The 22,388-nt window shown below is 57.0% G+C and overlaps 1 protein-coding gene and 1 long non-coding RNA gene across 3 annotated transcripts in view; one reads left to right on the top strand and one right to left on the bottom strand.

The window, feature by feature from the left end:
* Positions 1-54: 54 nt before the first annotated feature.
* Positions 55-1,768, bottom strand: LOC107969642 (uncharacterized). Of its 2 annotated transcripts, none has more exons than XR_010153670.1 (3): positions 1,691-1,768; positions 529-695; positions 55-416 (listed from the first exon to the last, which is right to left on the bottom strand). It is a non-coding gene; the product is annotated as an uncharacterized LOC107969642 (long non-coding RNA). The 2 variants fall into 2 exon arrangements; XR_010153669.1 differs by having other exon boundaries at positions 1,660-1,758.
* Positions 1,769-4,349: 2,581 nt separating this feature from the next.
* Positions 4,350-22,388, top strand: part of SEMA6B (semaphorin 6B) — a 38,541-nt gene continuing 20,502 nt past the window's right edge. Inside the window, exon 1 of the mRNA XM_016934726.3 lies at positions 4,350-4,643. The gene's annotated coding sequence lies outside the window, so the exon portion shown is untranslated. The remainder of the gene's footprint in view (positions 4,644-22,388) is intronic.

Raw genomic sequence — 22,388 nt, 5'->3', positions numbered from 1 at the left:
GTGAAAAGTTGAACAAAACCATCAAAACAGGGTAAAGAGGGATGAAGAGGGGAATTCTTTTTATTTATGTATTTAGTTAAGAGACAGGGTCTTGTTCTCTTATCCAAGCTGGAGTGCAGTGGTGCCATCCTAGCTCACTGCAGAGTGATTACTGAAATGAGGGGAGGCTGGGGAAACATTTGAATTGAGATTTGGGGTAGGTGAGGAAAGGAGCCATTTGGACATCTAGGGAAAGAGTGCACAAGGCAGAGGGGACAGGCAGTGTACAGGCCCTGGGGCAGTACAAGCTCTGTGCAAAACCTACATATTCAGAGACACTGGCTGTCCCAATAAAGCTGTACCCTTGGCATTTCAGAATGGAGCTGCCTCCTCCTCCAGGAAGCCCTCCTGGATCCTCAGTGACAATCATGATTAGGCTGAAAAAGCAAGACAGGGAGGCAGTCCGTGTCAGGCTCAGGGGCACCAGGCAGGGGGCAGGGAAGAGGTCTAAGAGACCCCACTCACTCACCCCAGGTCACACTCACTTGCCTTAAGGCCCTTCCAATTAGGGGGATCCCTGAGACACTAATGCTGTCCTGAGAGTTCTTCCAGGACAGTGGCACCTTCTTCTTAAAAGCTGGGGTTCAAATCCAGGCTCCACCATTTCCTGGCTGTGGGATCAGTCAAGTCACGGCTCTCTGGGTCTCAGTTTCCACCTTTGAAAATGGAGTAATAGCATAATAGTCCTAGAATCGTGGGGGTGCCTATAGCAGAGGCCTAATATGTTAAGTCATCATTATAATTATTAATATATGCGCAATACAGGGCATATTTTGGGCAGCAGGCCCAGGGATGCTGTGTGGTTTTTGGAAAGGGCTCCACCCTCTCTGGGCGCCAGACTCCCCCAAATCCTCTCAGCAGCTCCAGGAGGGAATTGGAGGTTGAGAAAGGGTCCTCAACAGAATCCCTGCCCCATTCCGCGAAGAGTCAGGGGTCAAAGAACAGGGAGCGAGGAAGGGTCAGGACCATGCGGCCACCACTCCCCCAGCCCCGGGGCTCCAGGCGGTTAGCTCCGCGGAGGACCAGCTGGGCGGATTTAGCCGGCGCATCTGCCGCCTGAGCAGCTGCCGTTCTGGGGGGGCCGGAGGGGGATGTGGGACGAGGGAAAAATCTGTCCGAGGAGAATCGCGTCTGCGCGGCCCAGCTGCCGACTTGAGCTGGGGGGACACCCCGAATCCGCTCGGACCCCGGGCCCCTCCCCGGCCGCGACCGCCCCCACTTGCCTCTAGGGGAGGGGGCGTTGGGGAGGCTCTGACGTCACACGTGGCCCCAGCCAATCGGAGCTGCCCTTTCGGAGCCCCCAGGGGATTCCCTGGCCTGAGCGGAGACCCGGGGTGCAACCTAGCAGCGAGGACCCCCCAACCTGGGGTTAAAGAGAGCCTGCACCTGGCCGGGGAAACTGAGGCGGGGGGCCATTTGGGGAAGGGATGGGACCCAGGCGACCTCTCTGAGCGGCTGCCCGTGAGCCTGACTACAGCTCGGCCCAGAGAGGGCCAGGGACCCCCGGGAGTCACACAGCGGGGCGACGAGGCTAGTGGTCCTGATGGGGGCGCGCAGGCATTGGGGCGGGGCTTCCCTTCCTCGCAGGCGCCAGCAGTAAGGGGCCGAGCTCAGCCTCACCCCATCCCGGGGGCCCTGAAGGCCTTCTGACCTCCTCCGGGTCTCCCCGGGCCTCCTCGGACCCGGGGCCGCAGCCCGGGCCGCACTGGGAAGAAGGTGTCGGTGGCCGCGGGCGCCCGCAAAACCCGCACTGGAATCCACCCGGTCGGAGCAGGACGGGAGCGCTGCGCTGCCAACGCGCCCGCCCAGGCCGGGGAAACTGAGGCCCAGCGGGGCGGGGCTTTGCTCAGAATCCCACGGCTGGGAGGGCGCTGCTGGCTCTGGTGACCTCGGGCGATGCCCTGCCCCTCCCTGGGCCTCCCTGGCCCATCCTGCCACTGTCCTCCAGGTCAGGGCTCAGACAGCCAGGAGCCCTGGGCGGGAGGAGGGAGAGGCCCGGCCTGACCTTGCCCCGGTCCAGGACATGAAAGACCCATTCATGGTCGCAGAAGCCTGAGTGGCAGCTGAGCCACCGGTGGGGGTGGGGCCTCCCTCAAGGCCTTTGTCCCCGAGGTCTCTCTGCCTAGAACGCCCTCCCCGCACACCCCTACCCCCACCCCCCTGCTTGGATCTATGGTCCCTCTAAGGCCTCCATGCCACCTCCTCGAGGTCCTCCTGGCCCTCCAGCCAGTCTGTCTCAGCCTGCAGTTCTGTGCCCACTGGTTTCTGTATCCCCAGGCTAGACAAAAGGCACAGGGCAGATTTGTCTTGTTGACAGCTCAGTCCAGTATCTGGTACACAGTAGGTGCTCAATAAATGTTTGCTGAATGACTAGGGTGCAGAAGTACCCAGCTGGGCACAGCCAAGAAGGCAGGGGAGGGAGGGGATGCCAGGGGCTGGGCACAGCGCAGGGAAGGGAGTGTAAGTGGGAGGACGCAGATTCTAGACCCCAAGCCTTGGAGCTGGGGCTCGGCCCCCTCCCTTGTGGAGCAGGCCTCAGTGGCCCCCAGCGGGCAGGACACAGGGCGGGGTGGGGGCTGGACACCAGCAGGTGCCTTGGCTGATTTGCCTGGGATGCTGGGGCGGCCGGAAGGCGGGAAGGGCAAAACCACGGGCAGGAAGGCCTGGCTGCTCCCGGAGGTTTGTGGTCACCAGGATGGCCCTGGGAACATGCCCAGGAATTGGAAGACCTGGGCTGTCTCCATGGGTGCCAGGGAGCCTGCAGATTGCCGTGGGTGGCCTGGGGAGCGGGGTTCAAGTCCTGATACCCAGTCCCCACTGAGTGGCTGCTGGAAGCCAGTGCACAACCTGTCTGGACCCCCTGGATGGCACGGAGCCAGGGATGGGGCATAGTGGCCCCAGCACTCAGTAAGTGTGCAAGAAAAGTCACAAGCTACATAACAACAAAGTGTTGGCTGGTCTCAGTGGCTCATGCCTATAATCCCAGCACTTTGGGAGGCCAAGGTGGGAGGATCGCTTGAGGCCAGTAGTTCAAGACCAGCCTGGGCAATGTAGCAAGACCCCAGTCTCTACAAATAATAATAACAATTAAAAAAAATCATCTATCCTCTCTCTCCCCCATTTCTCTATTATCTATCTAAATTATAGAAAAACAGAAAAGAGGCCGGGCGCGGTGACTCATGCCTGTAATCCCAGCACTTTGGGAGGCCGAGGCGGGTGGATCACCTGAGGTCAGGAGTTCGAGACCAGCCTGGCCAACATGATGAAAGCCCATCTCTACTAAAAATACAAAAATTAGCCAGGCATGGTGGCAGTCGCCTGTAATCCCAGCTACTTAGGAGGCTGAGGCAGGAGAACTGCTTGAACCCGGGAGGTGGAGGCTGCAGTGAGTCAAGATCATGCCACTGCACTGTAGCCTGGGTGACAGAGCAAGACTCCATCTCAAAGAAAGAAAGAAAAAGATAAGAAAAACAGAAAAGACAAGAAAAAATAAGTGTTTACAGAGCATCTACTGTATGGAGAGAGGCCAGAGCGACCAGGACAGCACTCAGTCCAGTGGGGGAGACGTACAGGATCACATCCACATGGGGAGGTACTTTGGACAGGGAGGGGCACTGAGGCATGGAGAGCAGCCCCTGCTGTCCTGAATTCATTCGAAGGGTCAGGAGGGTTACAGGAAGGTCTCTGAAACCTCCAGGCTCTGTCCTGGGGTCTCAAATTCATGGGGGAACCTGCAGTCCTCGAAAAACTCCTTTCTGGGCCAGGTCCCACAGGGCGCTGGCGACAGAGGGGCAGGTCCGGGAGTCGTGAACCATGGAGATCTCTGCAGCCGGTTTGCTCAGGTCCAAAACCCCCTGACGCTCTCTAACTGGGTGACCTTGGACAAGACCTCCCTGTGCCTCAGTTTCCTGAAGTGTCGAGTGAATGTTGCTAAATGGAATACTTGTGGATTGAAGAAATGATCTCGTCTATGAAGGGGGCCACCCAGACCGTAGGGTTCCTGACAGCCTCATTGACCCCATGGGCTGGGTGTGATTGGGGCTGGATCCTGGGGATGCGAGTTTGAACAGAGGGGACCAGGAGAGGAAGTTGGGGCGGCTCAATTAATAAGTCCACCACCTGGACCAAAGCAGGGTGACCCCCTTGGGCCTCCCCCCACAACTCACCCAAACGCCACCCACCAGCTCCGCCCTCCGCTCCGCGCCGCGGTTGCTCCGGGCCGGGTTTTGCGCGGCTCCAGCCCGGCTTTGGGGAGGTGGGGGGTTGCTGGAAAGGGGGGGCGGAGGTGGCAGAGCCGCGAGTCGCAGCGGCGGCCGCGGCGGGCGGAGGAGATGCGGCCGCGGCGCGCCCTCGGTCCGGCCGCCGCGCAGCGCCCCCCCCGGAGCCGACGCCAGCGCGCGGGGGGCCGGGGCTGAGCCCCCTCCCCCAGCGCAGCGCCGTGGGCCCGGGGGCGGGGAGAGCGCGCGCCCCCAGCCCCCCTCCCCAGCCGGGGATGCCGGGCTGAGCGGCCCGGCCGGGACAGGTGCGCGCACGGACCCCCCCAGCCCGCGCCCTCCCGCCCTCGCGCCTCCCGCCCGCGCACTCGCGGCGGCCGCGGCTCCGAGGTAAGCGCCCCGGGGCGTCTGCGGAGGGGGTTGGGGGAGGCGCGGGGATGGGGGCGTCTGTCGGCACGCAGCTGGGGGGACCGAAAGGCTGGCTGGGGTGGCCAGGTCAGGCGCTAGGACTGGGGGGCCTGCGGGCCCTGCCACTGGGAGGGGACGGATTTGGGGCCAGGGAGGGGGTTTGGGGAGCGCTAGAACGAGGGGGGGAATCTCTCAGCCACACAACTGGGGAGGGGACCGGATTGGAGAGGGGGTCGCTGGCCGTATGGAGGGATCCGGTGGGGGTCCGGTGGCATCGCTTTGGAGGGGCTGGATTTTGGCCTGGGGCGCTCCCTGAGGCTCCATTATGGGGGTGTCTAATGGCACCGCAACGTGGGGGGGGGGCGCTTGGATTGTTGACTGGGGGCCTGTATGTGCAGCTAGGTTGAGGGTTCTGTCGGCACCGCAGCGGGTGGAGATTTTGTCCTGGGGGGGGGCCCGGAGGAGACACAATAATGAGGCTCGCGGCTGCGCCGCTGGGGAGCTGGATTGGGGCCCAGGTGGGGGGTTCGGGGCAGGCAGGGGGCCTGTTGGTCGGGGGTTGGGGGTGGCGTTGGGGGGCGGGGTCCTGAGAGCCAAGTCGAGGCGACCCGGGGCTGGTGTGGGGGTCCTGGCACTGGGAGGCCCCTCCGCCCCACTTCGCGTCCGGCCGCCGCACCTTGGGCGCCCGAGTCCTCTCCGGCCTCCTGTCCAGCCCAGAACAGGACGAGTCCCGGGTCCAGGCCGCGGGGCAGGGGTCGCAGTGGTGTTGGAGGGGAGGGCCGGCCGGTCCGGATCCCCCCCGCTGCAGTGGGGACCTGGGGGTTCGGGGGCCCCCAAGAGCTGACAAAAGGACAAAGAAAACGTCTATCTCCAAGCGCGCCGGGATGGGTGGGGGGCGCCGAGTGTGGCCCCCTCCCGCGGGCGCTGATTGGTCCCCGGGGTGGGGGTCACGTGCCCTCCTCTCCTGCTCTCCGCCTCTGGGCGCTCTCCGAGTTTGGGGCATCTCCCAGAGGGGGCGCTACTGTCATGAACCCCCACCTCTGCCCCGGCCGGGTTAATGCTGGAGTTAGGAGCGTTTGCAAGAGTCCTGGGGTTGGGGGAGGGATTCGCAGACCCTCGCCCCCGCCGCCATGTGGCCCTCTCTCTCTCGCTGAGGTCTTTGACATCCTCTACCTGAGGCTGTCATCTTTGACCCCTAGACTGGAGCGGAACGGGGACTTGGAGTTGCTGGGGTGCTCTGAGGCTTTGGGGTTCTGGGTTTGGGTTTAAGGAGGGAGGAGGGAGAGAGGGACTCATGGCTGTGGTGACTGAAGGGGGCCCCTGCCCCATTTGTAAAATTGCATTTCTGTTTTTCTGTGTTCCTTCAGCTTGTGAGAAGGTCCAAATTCCCTCTCCAAAATAAAAATTCAGGACCCCTGGGGCATCCCCCTTGCCCCCAAACCCTTTCCCACATCCCGGGAGACCAGTTTCTTTCAGGCGCGGGACTTCAGGATGTACCTGAACAATTGCTTTAAACTCTACATAGGGAGAGCACAGGTTGTGGGGTGGGTGGTGGGGGACGGCTGGGGCCAAGGCTGAGTTGGAACTCACCTGGGAGGGGGTCTTAAACTCTCCGGGAAGTTGTCTGGGAGTCACTGCCACCCACACAGAGACGCCTCGGATATTGGGTAGGTGGCAGCCTGGCGTCAGCCTCTTGTCTGTTCTGAACCGGCCCATCCCAACAGCAGGTGGGGAAACTGAGGCCCGAGGAAGCCGTTGAAACCCAAGAGCCCTCCTGCATCCCAGCTCCTCCTAAGGGTTGCCCTGAAGCTCTGCTCCTCCCTTCTTCCCCTTGACTCTGGGCTATGCAGGAGCTTTGAGAGGAGGCGCTTAGCTGTGTGGCCTCAGGCTGGTCCCTAGTCCTTTCTGGGCTTCAGTCTCCCCAGGAGATGCGCTTTGGTTTTGGACTGGAGTTGGGGGAGGTGAGGCAGAGAGGGGTCGCTTGAGACTGTCTTGATCTGTGCCTGCCCCATTTTGCCTCTGGTTCCCCCACCAGACTCGGCTGGGGCTGAGCCCCCACAGGATCTTAGGGTCCGTGTCACCTCCTCTGCTTTGAAGTGAGTTGTCTCCAAGCCTAGGTATCCAGTCCCCCCAGGAGGGGCCTTTCCCCCTGAGACCTCAGTCCTCGCCTCTGACTGATGGGCATAGAAGGGGCTGGAGATGTGGCATGTCCTCTGCAGTGGCCACACCAGGCTGGCAGCCGGAGTTTGCTGGGGTTACCAGGACTGGGCCTGGAAGATAGAAATCAAACTGCCCTTGGAAAGGTGACCATGACGTCAGCCTGCAGGACAGGTGAGCTGGATCCCTGGGGACTGAAGGATGTTGCTGGTCACCGCCCGTCTCCTGGGAAGGAAGGTGTCCCGAGCTGACCCTGGGCGTGGCCCTGTCCTGTGGGCCCGGAAAGGGAGATGCTGGAGGGAGAAACTTCCAGGGCAGTGGTCAGGACAGGTGGGAGCAGGGAAAGCTGCCTGGAGGAGGGAGTACTGGGACTGGGCTTGAAGGAGAAGGATTCTGCCAGGAGGAGAGGGGGACAGGCATTGCAGGCAGAGGGAACAGCAAGGATCATCACAGTGGGGTATGTTGGAGGAGCCCTGAGTGGCTAGACTATTTAAGAGGACCATGAGGTAGGCAGTAGCCTTGAATGCCAAGCCAAGGAGCAAACTTTATCCCAAGGGCAATGGGGAGCCATGGAAGGTTATAGAGCAGGGGGAGGGGCATGAGTCACATTTCAGATCTTGAGGAAGGGTAGCTACGAGGAGACAGGCTCCTTGGAAACCAAATGCATTGCTGGAAGGAGTGGTGAGCCGCCCCTCGTGGGAGGCAGGCCAGAGGGGTTGGACGGCTGTCTTTGCAGAATCCTGGGTAAATAATCCTGATATTGGTCAGCCCCAAGTGATCTCCTGGATTTTTTTTTTTTTTTTTTTTTGAATTTCCAGGTACTGTGGGTTTTCTGAACTGCTGTCGTGTTTGAGATAGCAGGTTCTGAGAGTCTCAGGTATTTAAGGGGTTGTGGGCTCTCATACTGTGACTCCTCCAAAACCCAGCCGTGATTTGGTTGGGCTGTGGCTTTCTCTTGGCCATGGTCGTGCATTTCTTCCCTCCCTGTCTTCATGTAGCAGCAGTAGGGAAACTAAGGCTCAAAGCAGCCCAGGATTCAGGCCCCAGCCACCAGCCCCACGTCCTTTGGCTGAATTATCCCAAAACAGACCCTTCACCCTAGACACCCTCCCCATCATGCATGGTGGTGCTGGGGTCAGGTGTGTGACCATAGGAACCCAGGCACGCAATCCTTTTTCGTTATCACGGTCCTTCATCACCTCTCCTCCAGGGACATCCAGGTGAAGTGGCAGACATTAGGACAAGTAAGACAGTGGCGGTGGCTCACGCCTGTGATCCCAGCACTTTGGGAGACCGAGGCGGGAGGATCACTTAAGGCCAGGAGTTCAAGACCAGCCTGGCCAACATGGCGAAACCCCGTCTCTAATAAAATACAAAAATTAGCCGGGCATGGTGGCTCACGCCTGTAATCCCAGCTACTCAGGAGGCTGAGGCAGGAGAATCACTTGAACCCAGCAGGCAGAGGTTGCAAGGAGCTGAGATCATGCCACTACACTCCAGCCTGGGGGATGGAGCAAGACCCCGTCAAAAAAAAAAAAAGGAAAAAGAAAAAGTAAGAGACTTGGGAGGCTGGGGACCACCCTTAGGACTCTTTGGCAGGGACATGGGGCCCTACTACTTGCCACCCTCAATGCTCCTTCTCTATCTGGCCCCAGGGTCCAAAGGTGGCCACCCCAGGGCCCCACTGGGAGGTAAGGCCCACTCTAGACTACATTTCCCAGGATGCACCATGGCCCAGCTAAGCCAGCCTTCCAAGGGCGGACCTAGGAGGGAGCTTCCCAAATACAGGAACCCAGAGGAGGATTGTGGGTTCCCAGGTGGGCCTGGTTCCAGGCAATTAGGTCCATCAGTCAGTCAACAAATGCTGCCAGTGGTCCCCATGTGCTGTGTCCTGTGCTGGGTGATGCTAGGATCCCAGAGAGGTAACTTTAACTCCTCTGTCTAGTTGGAGGGGCTTCCAGGCCAGAGGAAGAGAAACAGGGGCAGGCACTGGCCACCCGTGCTACACAGGTTCAGGGCTAGCGCAGAGGGAGCAACTGGGGCTAGGGAAAGCTGTACCCTGCCTCATGGATCAGGGAAGATGTACCAGGAAGGGGCACTGTAGCTAGGGCCATGATGGATGTTTAGGAGTTCACTAGGGGGCAGCCATATGTTTTCTGATGATTGCAGAAGAACCTCCCTCCCCTGAAGGCCATGGACTCAGAGCCCCTGGGGAAGCTGAAGTAGCCTTTCTGAATTATCGCCCTTATAGGCAGCCGTAGCATTTGGATCAGACTGACTTGAGATTGAATCAGTTTTTTCTCTCACTCACTCATGCCCCCTCTCTGAGCCTCAGTTTCCCCATGAGTAAAACAGGGGTTGCTGTTCTGCCTCCCTTAGGGTTGACCATTTAAACAAGAGGTTGCAGGCAAAATGCCACATATAGTTCTGTTGGGTTTCTGACTCCAAAAAAAGGAACAACCTTGCAAAGCAGAAACGTGGAGCTTCTGGCCATGATCTCATTTGGAGCTGTGGGAGCATTGCTTGCATTTAACAAGTGGACTGATGTTTAGTGAGCACCTATTAAGTGCCAGGTGCCGCGGACCCAGCAATGACCAAGGCATAGACTACTGCATCCTGCCCTTGTCGAATTCCCAGCTGGGTGGGGGGGCAGGGGAGCACAGACACTAACTAGAGAAAGGGCAAGGTAAGTCAGGTATAGTCAGTGCCCTGAAGACAGTTATCTTGCAAGTGGCTGAGAAGGGCGGGGCTGTGTTCACTGAGGCTGTCGGGGAGGGTGTCTCTGAGGAGATGACATTTGAGCTGAGACCTGGAAGATGAGAAGGAGCTGGTCATGCAGAGATCTTGGGAAGCAGCACTTCAGGCAGAGGGCACGGCCCGTGCAAAGGCCCTGGGGCAGGACCTCACCTGGCGTGTTGGAGGAACACCAAGTAGGCCCGTATGGCTGCAGCAGAGTGTGGAGGGGAGAGTGGGAGGAGGGAAGGGCAAGGAGAGTACGGGGCCAGTCATGCAGGGCCTCGTGGGCTGCAGTGAGGGTTTGAGCTTCGACCCCCAGGGAGGTGGGAGCCATGGAGGGCTGCGGGAAGAGGAGGGACAGGACCTGACTCTTGGTGCCCTCTGGTGGCAGCTTTGGGGAAGACAGACGGGGGCGAGGCTGGAATTGAGGACCAGGTCCTTGTAATAATTGATGGGGGCCGGCCAGGCAAGGGTAATAGAGGGGGAAAAAGTGGATGGATAGGGGACAGATTTTTGGAGTCACCCACAAAACTTGCTGAGATGGATGTGAAGAGGCTGAAAGCCCCTTTCTCTGGGGGCAGGGCAGTGCTGTGGTTAACAGCGCAGCGTCTGGACTCCTGGGCCCGGGTTCAGATCCCAGCTTGGCCATTTCCGGGCTGTGCGACCTTGGCCCCATCCCTTGCCCACCCTGGCCCCGAGTTTTCCCACCTATGGAATGGTCAGAAGAGCCCCTGTGACCTACCCCGCTGGGCTCAGTGAGGGACAGGGCTGGGAACACGGGGTAGGCACCCTGTAAGTGTTTGCTGTTGTCCCTCTTTGAAGGTCGGAGCCTCAGGCTCTGGGGAGCAGCGAGGCACAGATGGGGGTGACAGGCTCCCTGAGATGACCCAGCAAACTGGGGGCCCCTTCCCCCTGAACACTGTTCTCCACAGTCTGACGGTTCTCAAGCCCCATCCCCCAGCACCCACGTCACTCTGCCAGCCCCTCCATCATTCCTGAGCCCTGACTCACCAGGACTTGTGGTCCGCTCTGACCCCGGGGCCTTTCCCCTGGGACCTATTTCCCGCCTTTGTCTTCTTCAAGTTCATTCGCCAGGTCTTCCGTTCCCAGCAGCACTTGGCACTCCCTGAGACCTCCACCCCCGTTCCCCACCACCTCTCTCAGCGGGGCCCCCTCCAGGCCTCTCACACTGGTCCCGGCCACCTGGGGATCCCCAGCCTCTGGGGAGGGGCAGAGACTGGAGGAGTTCTGGGGGAGGAGTTCAGCAGTGCGGGGAAGGGCGCCCAGAACCCCAAGTTGGAGGGGAAGGGCTCCTCATTTTCTGCCCCTAGATCAAGCCCCCAAAGGCCGGGCCATCTTTCTTCCTCCCTAAGTGGAGTCCCTATAACAGAGCCTTATTCCCCTCTGAACTCCACAACTGGGTCCCAAGCTCACGACCCACCCCTCTGTACTTCCTCCAAATTGGGTCTGAAGGGAGGACCTGTCCGTCCCCAAACCTGCTTTGGAATCTGTGGGTGCTCGACGCCCCAGCCCCAGCCTGGATTCCCTTGGAGCCCCAGCCCCCTCGAGCCACCCCCTCCTGGGTCCCTTAATTACCTGCTGGGTATAAATGACACTTTAATTTCCTCTGAATGGTCGTTGCAACCCCCCCCCCCACCGCCCCACCCATTCCTAATTACAAATTGCTGTTTCCGACTTGCCTCCTGGTGGCCCAATTTCAAAACAGTGATTAAAATTAATTACCTGGGGGCCCCCTCCCCGGAGGGGAGGAGCCCCAGGAGCCCCAGAGATGCATCCACCTCCCCACTGGAGGTTCTGCCTGGGCTCCCACACCCTGGCTTCCCGAGTGGCCTGGGGACAGGGACAGCCTCTCTCTGGGTCTCTGCTTGCTTATCTGTGAAATATTTCAGCTGGCCAGATGCGGTGGCTCACGCCTGTAATCTAACACTTTGAGAGGCTGAGGCGGGTGGATCACTAGAGATCAGGAGTTCGAGACCAGCCTGACCAACATGGTGAAACCCTGTCTCTACTAAAAATACAAAAATTAGCCAGGCATGGTGGCACGTGCCTGTAATCCCAGCTACTTGGGAGTCTGTGGCAGGAGAATCGCTTGAACCTGAGAGGAGGAGGTTGCAGTGAACCTAGACCGTGCCACTGCACTCCAGCCTGGGTGACAGAGCAAGACTCTGTCTCAAAAAAAAAAAAAAAAAAGTTTAGGGTGTGCCATCATCACGGGCAGGTAGCACATTGTGAGCACTTGGAAAATGTCAGCAAGAGGCGGCCTCACACAGTGGCTCATGCCTTTAATCCCAACACTTTGGGAGGCTGACTCAGGAGAATTGTTTGAGCCCAAAAGTTCAAGACCAGCCTGGGTATCATACCCCCTCTCTGCAAAAAATACAAAAAATTAGCTGGGTGTGGTGGTGCACACCTGTAGTCCCAGCTACTCAGAAGGTTGAGGCAGGAGGATCGGGTGAGCCTGGGAGGTCGAGGTTGCAGTGAGCTGAGATCACGCCACTGCACTCCAGCCTGGGTGACAGAGACCCTGTCTCAAAAAAAAAAAAATGTCAGCAAGAAGCAAGATCACGTTTGCATCCATGGCACCCTTATGTGTTATGTGACCTCAGCAAAATGGCTTAACCTCTCTGAGCTTCAGTTTTTCCATCTGCAAACAGAGATGAGGGTGCTGGTCTCTGAGGGTTGATGCCGGCAAGAAATAAGTTCATATGTGGGAAAAGCATGGCGCATAGTAGGTGCAGTCTTCCTAAATCTGATCTTGAATTCCTTCTCTCCCGGCCTGCTGTGAGTTGAATGTGGAAGGCGGCTCAGGGTAGAGTCCCATCCTTTGCAAAAGAGACACTCGGCATTAATTGAGTGCTTCCTGCATGCAGGGCTCTGTGCCAAGCCCTGGACACGCACAATCCTGAGCATGGCTGAGTCTCCAGCCATATTGGTGCACAGTAGGTGTTTAAGAAGTCTGGAATGAACATATCCTTGCAACTATTTTAATTAATTAATTAATTTATTTATTTATTTGAGACGGAGTCTTACTGTCACCCAGGCTGGAGTGCAATGGTGCAATCTCAGCTCACTGTATCCTCCGCCTCCCAGGTTCAAGCGATTCTCCTGCCTCAGCCTCCCAAGTAGCTGGGATTACAGGCGCCCACCACCACGCCCGGCTAATTTTTGTATTTTTAGTAGAGACGGGGGGTTCATCATGTTGGCCAGGCTGGTCTCGAACTCCTGACCTCAGGTGATCTGCCCGCCTCGGCCTCCCAGTGTCGAGATTACAGGCGTGAGATACCGCGCCTGGCCAACTATTTTATTTTTAAATTATTATTATTATTATCATTAGTATTATTATTTAAGTCAGGGCTCTCACTCTGTCGTCCAGCTGGAGTGCAGTGAGGCCGTCACAGCTCACTGTAGCCTTGACCTCCTGGGCCCTAGTGATCCTCCCACCTCAGCCTCCCAAGTAGCATGTCGCACCACACTCAGCTAATTATTATTATTATTTTTTAGAGATGGGGTCTGGCTGTTTTGCCCCGTCTGGTCTTGAACTGGCCTCAAGAGATCCTCCTGCCTCAGTCTCCCAAAGTACTGGGATCACAAGTGTGAGCCACCTCGCCCAGCCTCCTTGGAACTATTTTATAAGTGGGGTTCTTGCTGGGACATTCGTTCAGCTGATTTGTTGAGCACCTACTGTGTGCCAGGCCCCATGCTGGGCACTGGGGTCACAGCAGTAACTGAGACAGACCCCTGCCCTTGTGGAGCCAATATTTTTATCCTCATCTTTCAGAGGAGGAAACAAGCTCAGAGATGGGAGGGTTCTAACCCAAGGCAACACAGCAGTCACGACAGTTAATTAAGCACCTATCATGGGTTGCTCATTTACCCCTCATGAGAAGCTGATGTGGATGGTTATCATGCTTGGTTCGCTGATGGGGAAACTGAGGCTCTGAGAACTGAGGACTCAGGAGGGAAGGTCAAGAGTGGAGGGGAGGCTGGGCGCAGTGGCTCACGCCTGTAATCCCAGCACTTTGGGAGGCCGAGGTGGGCGGATCACGAGGTCAGGAGATCGAGACCATCCTGGCTAACATGGTGAAACCCCGTCTCTACTAAAAATACAAAAAATTAGCCAGACGTGTGTGGCGAGCGCCTGTAGTCCCAGCTACTCGGGAGGCTGAGGCAGGAGAATGGCGTGAACCCGGGAGGCGGAGCTTGCAGTGAGCCGAGATCGCACCACTGCACTCCAGCCTGGGCGACAGAGCTAGACTCTGTCTCAAAAAAAAAAAAAAAAAGAGTGGAGAGGAGGCCGGGCGCAGTAGCTTAGGACGGGCGCAGTGGCTCACACCTGTAATCCCAGCACCTTAGGAGGCCGACTTGGGCGGATCACCTGAGGTCAGGAGTTCAAGACCAGCCTGGCCATCATGGTGAAACCCCATCTGTACTAAAAATACAAAAATTAGCCAGGTGTGGTGGCATGCACCTGTAATTCCAGCTACTCAGAAGGCTGAGGCAGGAGAATCGCTTGAACCCGGAAGGTGGAGGTTGCAGTGCGCCTAGATTATGCCACTGCACTCTAGCCTGGGCAACACCAGCGAGACTGCTTCAGGAAAAAAAAAAAAAAAAAAAAGTGGAGGGGAGGCTCATAGGCTGCCTCCCAGGCTGGGCAGGGATGAGTTAACCGACATCCAGTAGGATGGGGGACACGGGGGCCTCTCTCTTCTGCCCCACCCCTCATGCCTGGGCCCCAGGGACTCCCTCCAGCCTTCCTGCCAAGTTCCTAGACAGCCCCAGAGCCTGGCTGGGCTGTGATGGGGGCGACCGAGGCAGCTGGAGGGGCAGCTGTAAGCAGAGCCCGTAACCAGACCTGGACGGCCCTGGGGCCCGGCTGCCGGGACCAGGTTACTCGATCCCCCGAGGGATGCTGGCCCCGGAGCCAGAATCCTGGGGCGGCCCGGACGATAGGGAGCTCCTTGTATGGAACTGGAGACAGACATCCCGCCCTCGTCCCTTGTGCTGTGGCAGATGGAGAAACGGAGGCTTCAAGCCTGCCTGGGATCACTGTCATCTTGGAACAGAGAGGCCCAGAGAGGGTGTGTAGCTGGCCTAAGGTCACACAGTAAGGTCATTTAACCTAAAGTGAATGCCTGTGTGCCAGGCCCTGAGCTAGTGTCTTTATTTTATGGACAACAGCAAAAGAAAAGATGCTGGCAGGGCACAGTGGCTCATGCCTGTAATCCCAGCAGATTGGGAGGCCGAGGTGGCAGGATCACTTGAGACCAAGAGTTCAAGACCAGCCTGGGCAACATAGCGAAACCCTGTCTCTACAAAAAGTACAAAAATGAGCTGGGCATGGTGATGCACACCTATGATCCCAGCTTACTGGGGAGGCTGAGACAGGAGGATTGCTTGAACCTGGGAGGTTGAGACTGCAGTGAGCTATGACGGCACCACTGTACTCAGCCTGGGCAACAGAGCAAGACCCTGTCCTTAGAAACAAACAAGAAATGAGGCTGAGTGTCGTGTCTGAGTGAAGGGGAGAGCCCCAGGAGTCCTTTCTGTGCTGTGCCAGCCTCCCCATCCACCTTGACCTTCTGTCTCTTCCTCTAGTGGTCTCAGTCTCCACGCTTTTTCCTCTGCAGTTCCTTCCCCTTGGAGCACCTTCCTCACCTTGTCACGAGGTCTCCCCTTCGACCTTCAGGCCTCAGCTCAAATGTCCCCTCCTCTAATCATTCCTCATGTTTTTATGGTCGTGCTTATTATTGTCAGAAGCTATCGAGTTCCGATATTGGTTAACGTGTGTAGTGTACCCCCGTCTCCCCACGGGACTGGGAGCCCCATAAGGGTAGGGCTTTGTAGCTGTCTCGGTCACAGCTGTGTCCCCATGCCTGAACACATGTGTCTGGTATACAGCTGGTGCCAAATAATTATTAATCCAATGAGTAAGTAAATGACTTCCAATTTGGGGTACAGGGCGCCAGAGCTGGATGCAGTTGCTTCCAAGTTGGCGGTTGAGCGGTTGAGGGCAGGGTGGTTGTGGCTGGGGGAACCCAGGGAAACTGAGGCCCAGCCAGGGCAGTCAGAGAAGGCTTCCTGGAGTGGGGGACACGCATGCATGGCCTTGACTGGTAAGCAGGAGTCAGCTGTAGGGCTTGGAGGACAGAGCGTGAGGTTACTATGTCTGGCTGGTTGGGAGGGCAGCTGGGCCTTGAGGAGGCTAAAAAGGTTCCCCAGCAGAGGGGACAGCCTGAGCCAAGGTCTGCAGGGAGGGGCTGGAAATGCCTGATAGTAGGTGAGGGCAAGAAGAAGCTTCAAGTTATTCCCAGGGTGGGAGGTGTCCTTGAACACTGAGGTATAAAAAAAATTGGTTCTAGGCCGGGCGCGGTGGCTCACGCCTGTAATCCTAGCACTTTGGGAGGCCGAGGCAGGCGGATCACGAGGTCAGGAGATCGAGACCATGGTGAAACCCCGTCTCTACTAAAAATACAAAAAATTAGCTGGGCGTGATGGCGGGCGCCTGTGGTCCCAGCTACTCGGGAGGCTGAGGCAGGAGATTGGCGTGAACCCAGAAGGCGGAGCTTGCAGTGAGCCAAGATCGTGCCACTGCACTCCAGCCTGGGCGACAGAGTGAGACTCCATCTCAAAACAAACAAACAAACAAAATTGGTTCTTCTTCTGTGGGGCGCTGGGGAGCCATGGTAGGCCTTTGAGCAGGGGAGTGGCAGGGTCAGAGCTGAGCTTGGGATATGCAGTAAAGGGATGGCTTGGTGGTGGTGCTGGGGTCAGAGAGGAGAGTGGGCATTGCCCTTGAAGGACAGCTCAATACCCAGGCTAGGAATTACCCCTGGGACAGAGCCAGGGACCAAGCCAGCTTCTGGAAGTAAGAAGGATTCAAGGTAGATTGAAAGTAAAATTTCCCTGCTCAGGCAAAAAAGAAAAGAAAAAAAAAGGGCCAGGCACGGTGGCTCACGCCTGTCATCCCAGCACTTTGGGAGGCTGAGGCAGGCGGATCACCTGAGGTCAGAAGTTCAAGACCAGACTGGCCAAACATGGTGAAACTTTCTCTCTATTAAAAAGACGAAAAAATTTAGCCAGTCATGGTGGCGGGTGCCTGTAGTCCCAGCTACTTGGGAGGCTGAGGCAGGAGAATCGCTTGAACCCGGGAGGTGGAGGTTGCAGTGAGTCAAGATCGCACCACTGCGCTCCAGCCTGGACAAAAAGAGTGAGACTCCATCTCAGAAAAAAAAAAAAAAGAATTTTAGCTACAGACCAGCTATCAGGAAACAAAAAAATGTAGAAAAAAGTATATTTCACCTGCCGCACATTGGTTCAGATTACACTCTTTCTTCCTCATGGAGGTGCTTTAGTTGAATTTTAAATCACCCAGTGTACAGAGATGGGGAAACTGAAGCCTGGAGAAGGGAAGTGACTGTCTGCGGTCAAACAGCTGAGGCAGAGCCGGGGTTTGAACCTGGGCTGTGCGGTTCTGGAGCCAAAGCTCTTCTTCTGGGACTTCTTCAGCTGCCGATGTTTTCTGTCCGGGCCTCAGTTTCCCCAACCAGCCAGTGAGATTGGGCTGAGCAGGGCGGGGCAGGATGGCTTGTCGATGGTGCCCCTGGTTTACTGGGGTTTTTTTTTTTTTTTTTTTTTTGACAGAGTCTCACTCTGTTGCCCAGGCAATGGCGCAATCTCTGCTCACTGCAACCTCCGCCTCCTGGGTTCAAGTGATTCTCCTGCCTCAGTCTCCCAAGTAGCTTGGGATTACAGGCGGGCACCACCACGCCTGGCTAATATTTTTATTTTTAGTAGAGAAGGGGTTTCACCATGTTGGCCAGGTTGGTCTTGAACTCCCGACCCCAGGTGATCCACCCACCTCAGCCTTCCAAAGTGCTGGGATTACAGGCGTGAGTCACCATCCCAACAAGCAATTACTTTTATTTTATTTTATTTGAGACAGGGCCTTGCTGTGTCACTCAGAGTGCAGTGGGGCAATGGCAGCTCACTGCGGCCTCAACCTCCTGGGCTCAAGCGATCCTCCCACCTCAGCCTCCCAAGTAGCTGGGACCACAGGCACACATCACCACGCCCAGCTAATTTTTGCATTTTTTGTAGAGATGGGGTCTTTCTATGTTGTCCAGGCTGGTCTCAAACACCTGAGCTCAAGTGATCTCCCACCTTGGCCTCCCAAAGCGCTGGGATTACAGGCATGAGACACCACGCCCAGCCCAACCAGCAATTATTGAGTCCCAGTGGTGTGGGGGCACTGGTCATTTGCCTAGACACACCCGCCCTGCCTCAAGGGGCTTCCGGTGCGGCCAGATAGATGGGCTCTGAACAGTCCCATAGGTGGGTGATTGTTTCATTTATTTATTTATTTATTATTATTATTGTTTTATTATTATTATTTTTTGAGGTGTAGTTTTGCTGTGTCGCCCAGGCTGGAGTGCGGTGGCATGATCTCAGTTCACTGCAACCTCTGCCTCCCGGGTTCAAGCAATTCTCCTGCCTCAGCCTCCCGAGTAGCTGGGATTATAGGCACGTGCCACCACGCCCGGCTCATTTTTCATATTTTTAGTAAAGACGGGGTTTCACCATCTTGGCCAGGCTGGTCTTGAACTCCTGACCTCAGGTGATCCACCCCCCCACCCTTGGCCTCCCAAAGTGTTGGGCTTACAGGCGTGGCTCACCATGTCCAGCCTCATTACTTTTTTCTTTTTCTTTTTTATTTTTTGAGATGGAGTATCGCTCTGTCGCCCAGGCTGGAGTGCAGTGGTGCAATCTCAGCTCACTGCGACCTCCGCCTCCCGAGTTCAAGCGATTCTCCTGTCTCAGCCTCCTGAGTAGCTGGGACTACAGGTGCATGCCACTGCGCCCAGCTAATTTTTCTATTTTTAGTAGAGACGGGGTTTCACAATATTGACCAGGCTGGTCTCAAACTCCTGACCTTGTGATCCACCTGCCTCGGCCTCCCAAAGTGCTGGGATTACAGGCGTGAGCCACTGTGCCCGGCCCCAGGTGATTATTTTATTTGGGGAATCCACGCATGAAGCTGCACCTCTCAGAGTTTGTGATGCATGTGGATCCCTGCAGGATCTTGATCAGGTGCAGGCCTGGGTGAGCGGGCCTGGTCCTGGGATTCTGCATTTCTGACAGTGGTGCCCACACAGCTGTTCCCAGACCCACACTCCCAGCAGCACACGGACCTGCGTGTGATGGGGGAGGAGAGGAGGGCATAAAGTGGGGAGGGCGGAGGCGTCTGGGTTCCAGGAAGGTCCAAGGGGAGCCTCTCTTAGATGACCTGAAGTGAGGAAGTGAGTTGTGTGTGTATCTGGGGGAATTCCCAAAGCAGAGAGCACAGCCTGGGGTAAGGCCCTAGGGCAGGACCATGCCTGGCCTGTTGGAGGAACAGCAAGGAGGCCCGTGTGGCTGGAGCCAAGTGATGAGTGGGAGAGAGGGAGGAGGAGAGGGTAGACAGGGCATGGGGCAGGTCGTACAGGGCCTTGTGGGCTGCAGGGAAGACCCCGGCTTTGACCCCGAGGCAGGTGGGAGCCATGGAGGGGTAAGGGCAGAGGAGAGACGGGACCTGACTCATGTGCTCAGAGGCGTCCTCTGGTGGCTGTTTCGGGAAGGACAGCCTGGGGATCAGGGCGGAGGGGACTGGGCTGGGCTGAGCTGGGCCAGGCAGGCGGGGATGTGAGTGGCCACGGCATGGACGGGAAGCGGTGAGAATTCTGCGTAGACTCGAAGGCAGAGGCCGCAGGAGTGGCTAATGCTGGCTGTGAGGCTGGTGGAATGGGGTGTGGCGGGGAAGTCAGGATGAGCTCCAGTTGTGTCCTAAGCCATCAGGTGAGACGGAGGACGCAGAAGTGGGGCCGGGTCGGGGGACATCGACCATCCGTTGACCCCGATTGGATCGGTAGCCTCAGTGCCACTCCAGCGAGAACCCCATTAGGGTTTTTGTTTTATCTGTTGTTTGTCTTGGAACTCACAACCGGATCCTAAAACTTACACCGAAGCCTCAGGGGCCAAGAACAGCCCAGACGCGCTGGCCTGGAGGAGAGAAGGTTGGGGGAGAGTTCCCCCAGGAAATTGAGGCCCATGACGGGGTGACAGTAGCTAGGGCGGCGCGGTTCTGGGGTCGTGCCCCGCATGGCTGAGGGTGAGACTTCATGAGCCCCGTGCCTGGAGCGGCTGAGGGGAAGTTGAACCCCGAATCCGGAGCTGGGGGAGGCCTGGCTACAGTCAGGACGGTGGGTGTCATCGGATATAGACGGGGTTTCGGGACCCAGGAGCGTACAAGGCCGCCCAAGAGGGGCTGGCGGTTGAGGGGGGTGCAAGGCGGGACAGAAAGCTGGGAGTGAGGCTGGCGAGTGTGGGGCATGGGGGTCGCCAGAGGACAGAGCTCCCAGGAAGAAGAGCTAAACTAGGGGGTCCCCGAGGACGTTTCCATTCCTGAGCTTCAGTTTCCACATCTGCGCAGTGGGCTCATGTTTGCAGAGCTGGAGTGACAGCCGGGGGCCTCCTGGAGGGAGCTGTTGCTTTGTGGCCCCCTCCCCCAACAAGGCGCCCCCACAGAGTACATGCAAGTCCCCAGGGTTGCAGGCAGGAGCCCCCCAACCCCCGGGGCATGCAGACATGTGGGTGCACGGGTGCCCCGGAGAACCCCGCACGCCTCGGGGCGCACCCGCCAGCCCCGTGGCTCCCTGTGACCAGGTGTCCGGCAGCCGCAGCGTGGCAGGTGGTGGGGCCGCTTCTGAGCAGGCAGGCGCCGAGCGGCTGCTGGCAGAGGCTCCTCGAGTTTCACAGAGAGAAGCAGATGGTCTTGGGGATAGGGGGAGGCGCACAGGCCTCGGGTAACCCCAGATCGAGGGGGTAAACTGAAGCTAAGTAGATGGGGTTCGTTGTGAAGTGGCCTGGACTCCCCGCAGTAAACATTTGGGGTTCAGTTGTGTGTTATTATCAAAATAAGTAAAATGGAGCAGGATCTGTGGGCTCCGCTGATCCCTGACTTTGGGCAAATGACTTTACCTTTCTGTGCCTCAGTTTCTCTGTCTGTATAAGGGGCCTATTAAGATAACTCACCAGGCCAGGTGCGGTGGCTCACACCTGTAATCCCAGCACTTGGGGAGGCTGAGGAGGGTGGGTCACTTGAGGCCAGGAGTTCGAAACCAGCCTAGGCAACATGGTGAAACCCCATCTCTACTAAAAATACAAAAATTAGCTGGGTGTGGTGGTACATGCCTGTAATCCCAGCTACTCGGGAGGCTGAGGCAGGAGAATTGCTTGAACCTGGGAAGCCGAGGTTGCAATGAGCTGAGATTGTGCCACTGTACTCCAGCCTGGGGCCACAGAGCAAGACTCTGTCTCCAAAAAAAAAAAAAAAAAAAAAAGCACTCACCCCTTGGGGGTGTTGTGAAGATTAAATGAGTTAATTTAAGTACTTATGACAATGCCTGGCACCTAGCAAGTGCTTTGTGTTTGCTGGGTGTTTTGTTGTTGTTGTTTTTTTGAGACAGAGTCTCGCTCTGTCGCCCAGGATGGGGTGCAGTGGCGCGATCTCGGCTCACTGCAAGCTCCGCCTCTCGGGTTAATGCCATTCTCCTGCCTCAGCCTCCCGAGTAGCTAGGATTATAGGCACCTGCCACCATGCCCAGCTAATTTTTTTGTGTGTTTTTAGTAGAGACGGGGTTTCACCGTGTTAGCCAGGATGGTCTCTATCTCCTGACCTCGTGATCCGCCTGCCTTGGCCTCCCAAAGTGCTGGGATTACAGGCGTGAGCCACGGCGCCCGGCCTGTTGTTATTTTATTTTTTTGAGACAGGGTCTCACGTGGTTGCCCAGACTGGAGTACAGTGGACCAATCATAACTCATTGCATTCCTGAACTCTTGGGCTCAAGCCATCCTCCTGCTTCAGCCTCACAAGTAACTGGGACTACAGGCATGTGCCACCACGCCTGGTTAATTTTTTATTTCCTGTAGGAATTGTGAGGGGGTGTCTCACTATGTTGCCCAGGCTGGTCTCAAACTGAGCTCAAGCAGTCCTCTTGCTTTGGCCTCCCAAAGTGTTTTACAAAATTAATACAAAAATTAACTGGGCGTGGCAGTGCACTCCTGTAATCCCAGCTTCTCAGGAGGCTGACACACGAGAATCGTTTGAACCTGGGTGGTGGAGGTTGTAGTGAGCCGGTAGTGAGCCACTGCACTCCAGCCTGGGCCACAGAGTGAGAATCTTTTCCCCCTCCCCGGCTCCCTCCCCACTGCCCCAAAAAAAAAAAAAAAAAACCCAGGCATGGTGGTGCACACCTATGGTCCCAGCTACTCGAGAGGCTGAGGCAGGAGGATTGCTTGAGTCCGGAAGTTCAAGGCTGCAGTGAGTGGTGATTGTGCCACTGTACTCCAGCCTGGGCAACAGAGCCAGACCCTGTCTCTTAAAACAATGTTTAAAGAAATAGTTTCTAGAGTTAAATATTGTTCTGATAAAACTCAAGATGAGGCCGGGCGTGGTGGCTCACACATGTAATCCCAGCACTTTGGGAGGCCGAGGTGGGTGGATCACGAGGTCAGGAGATAGAGACCATCCTGGCTAACATGGTGAAACCCCGTCTCTACTAAAAAATACAAAAAATTAGCTGGGCGTGGTGGTGGCGGGAGCCTGTAGTCCCAGCTACTGGGGAGGCTGAGGCAGGAGAATGGCGTGAACCCGGGAGGCGGAGCTTGCAGTGAGCCGAGATTGTGCCACTGCACTCTAGCCTGCGGGACAGAGCAAGACTCCGTCTCAAAAAAAAAAAAAAAAAAACCACAAGATGAAAGACAGACCATATCACACCA

Source organism: Pan troglodytes, chromosome 20, assembly GCF_028858775.2.
Source record: "Pan troglodytes isolate AG18354 chromosome 20, NHGRI_mPanTro3-v2.0_pri, whole genome shotgun sequence".
Lineage (NCBI taxonomy): Eukaryota > Metazoa > Chordata > Mammalia > Primates > Hominidae > Pan > Pan troglodytes.
Note: the sequence above shows the minus strand (reverse complement) of the source record. Positions and strands in the feature narration are given on the sequence as shown.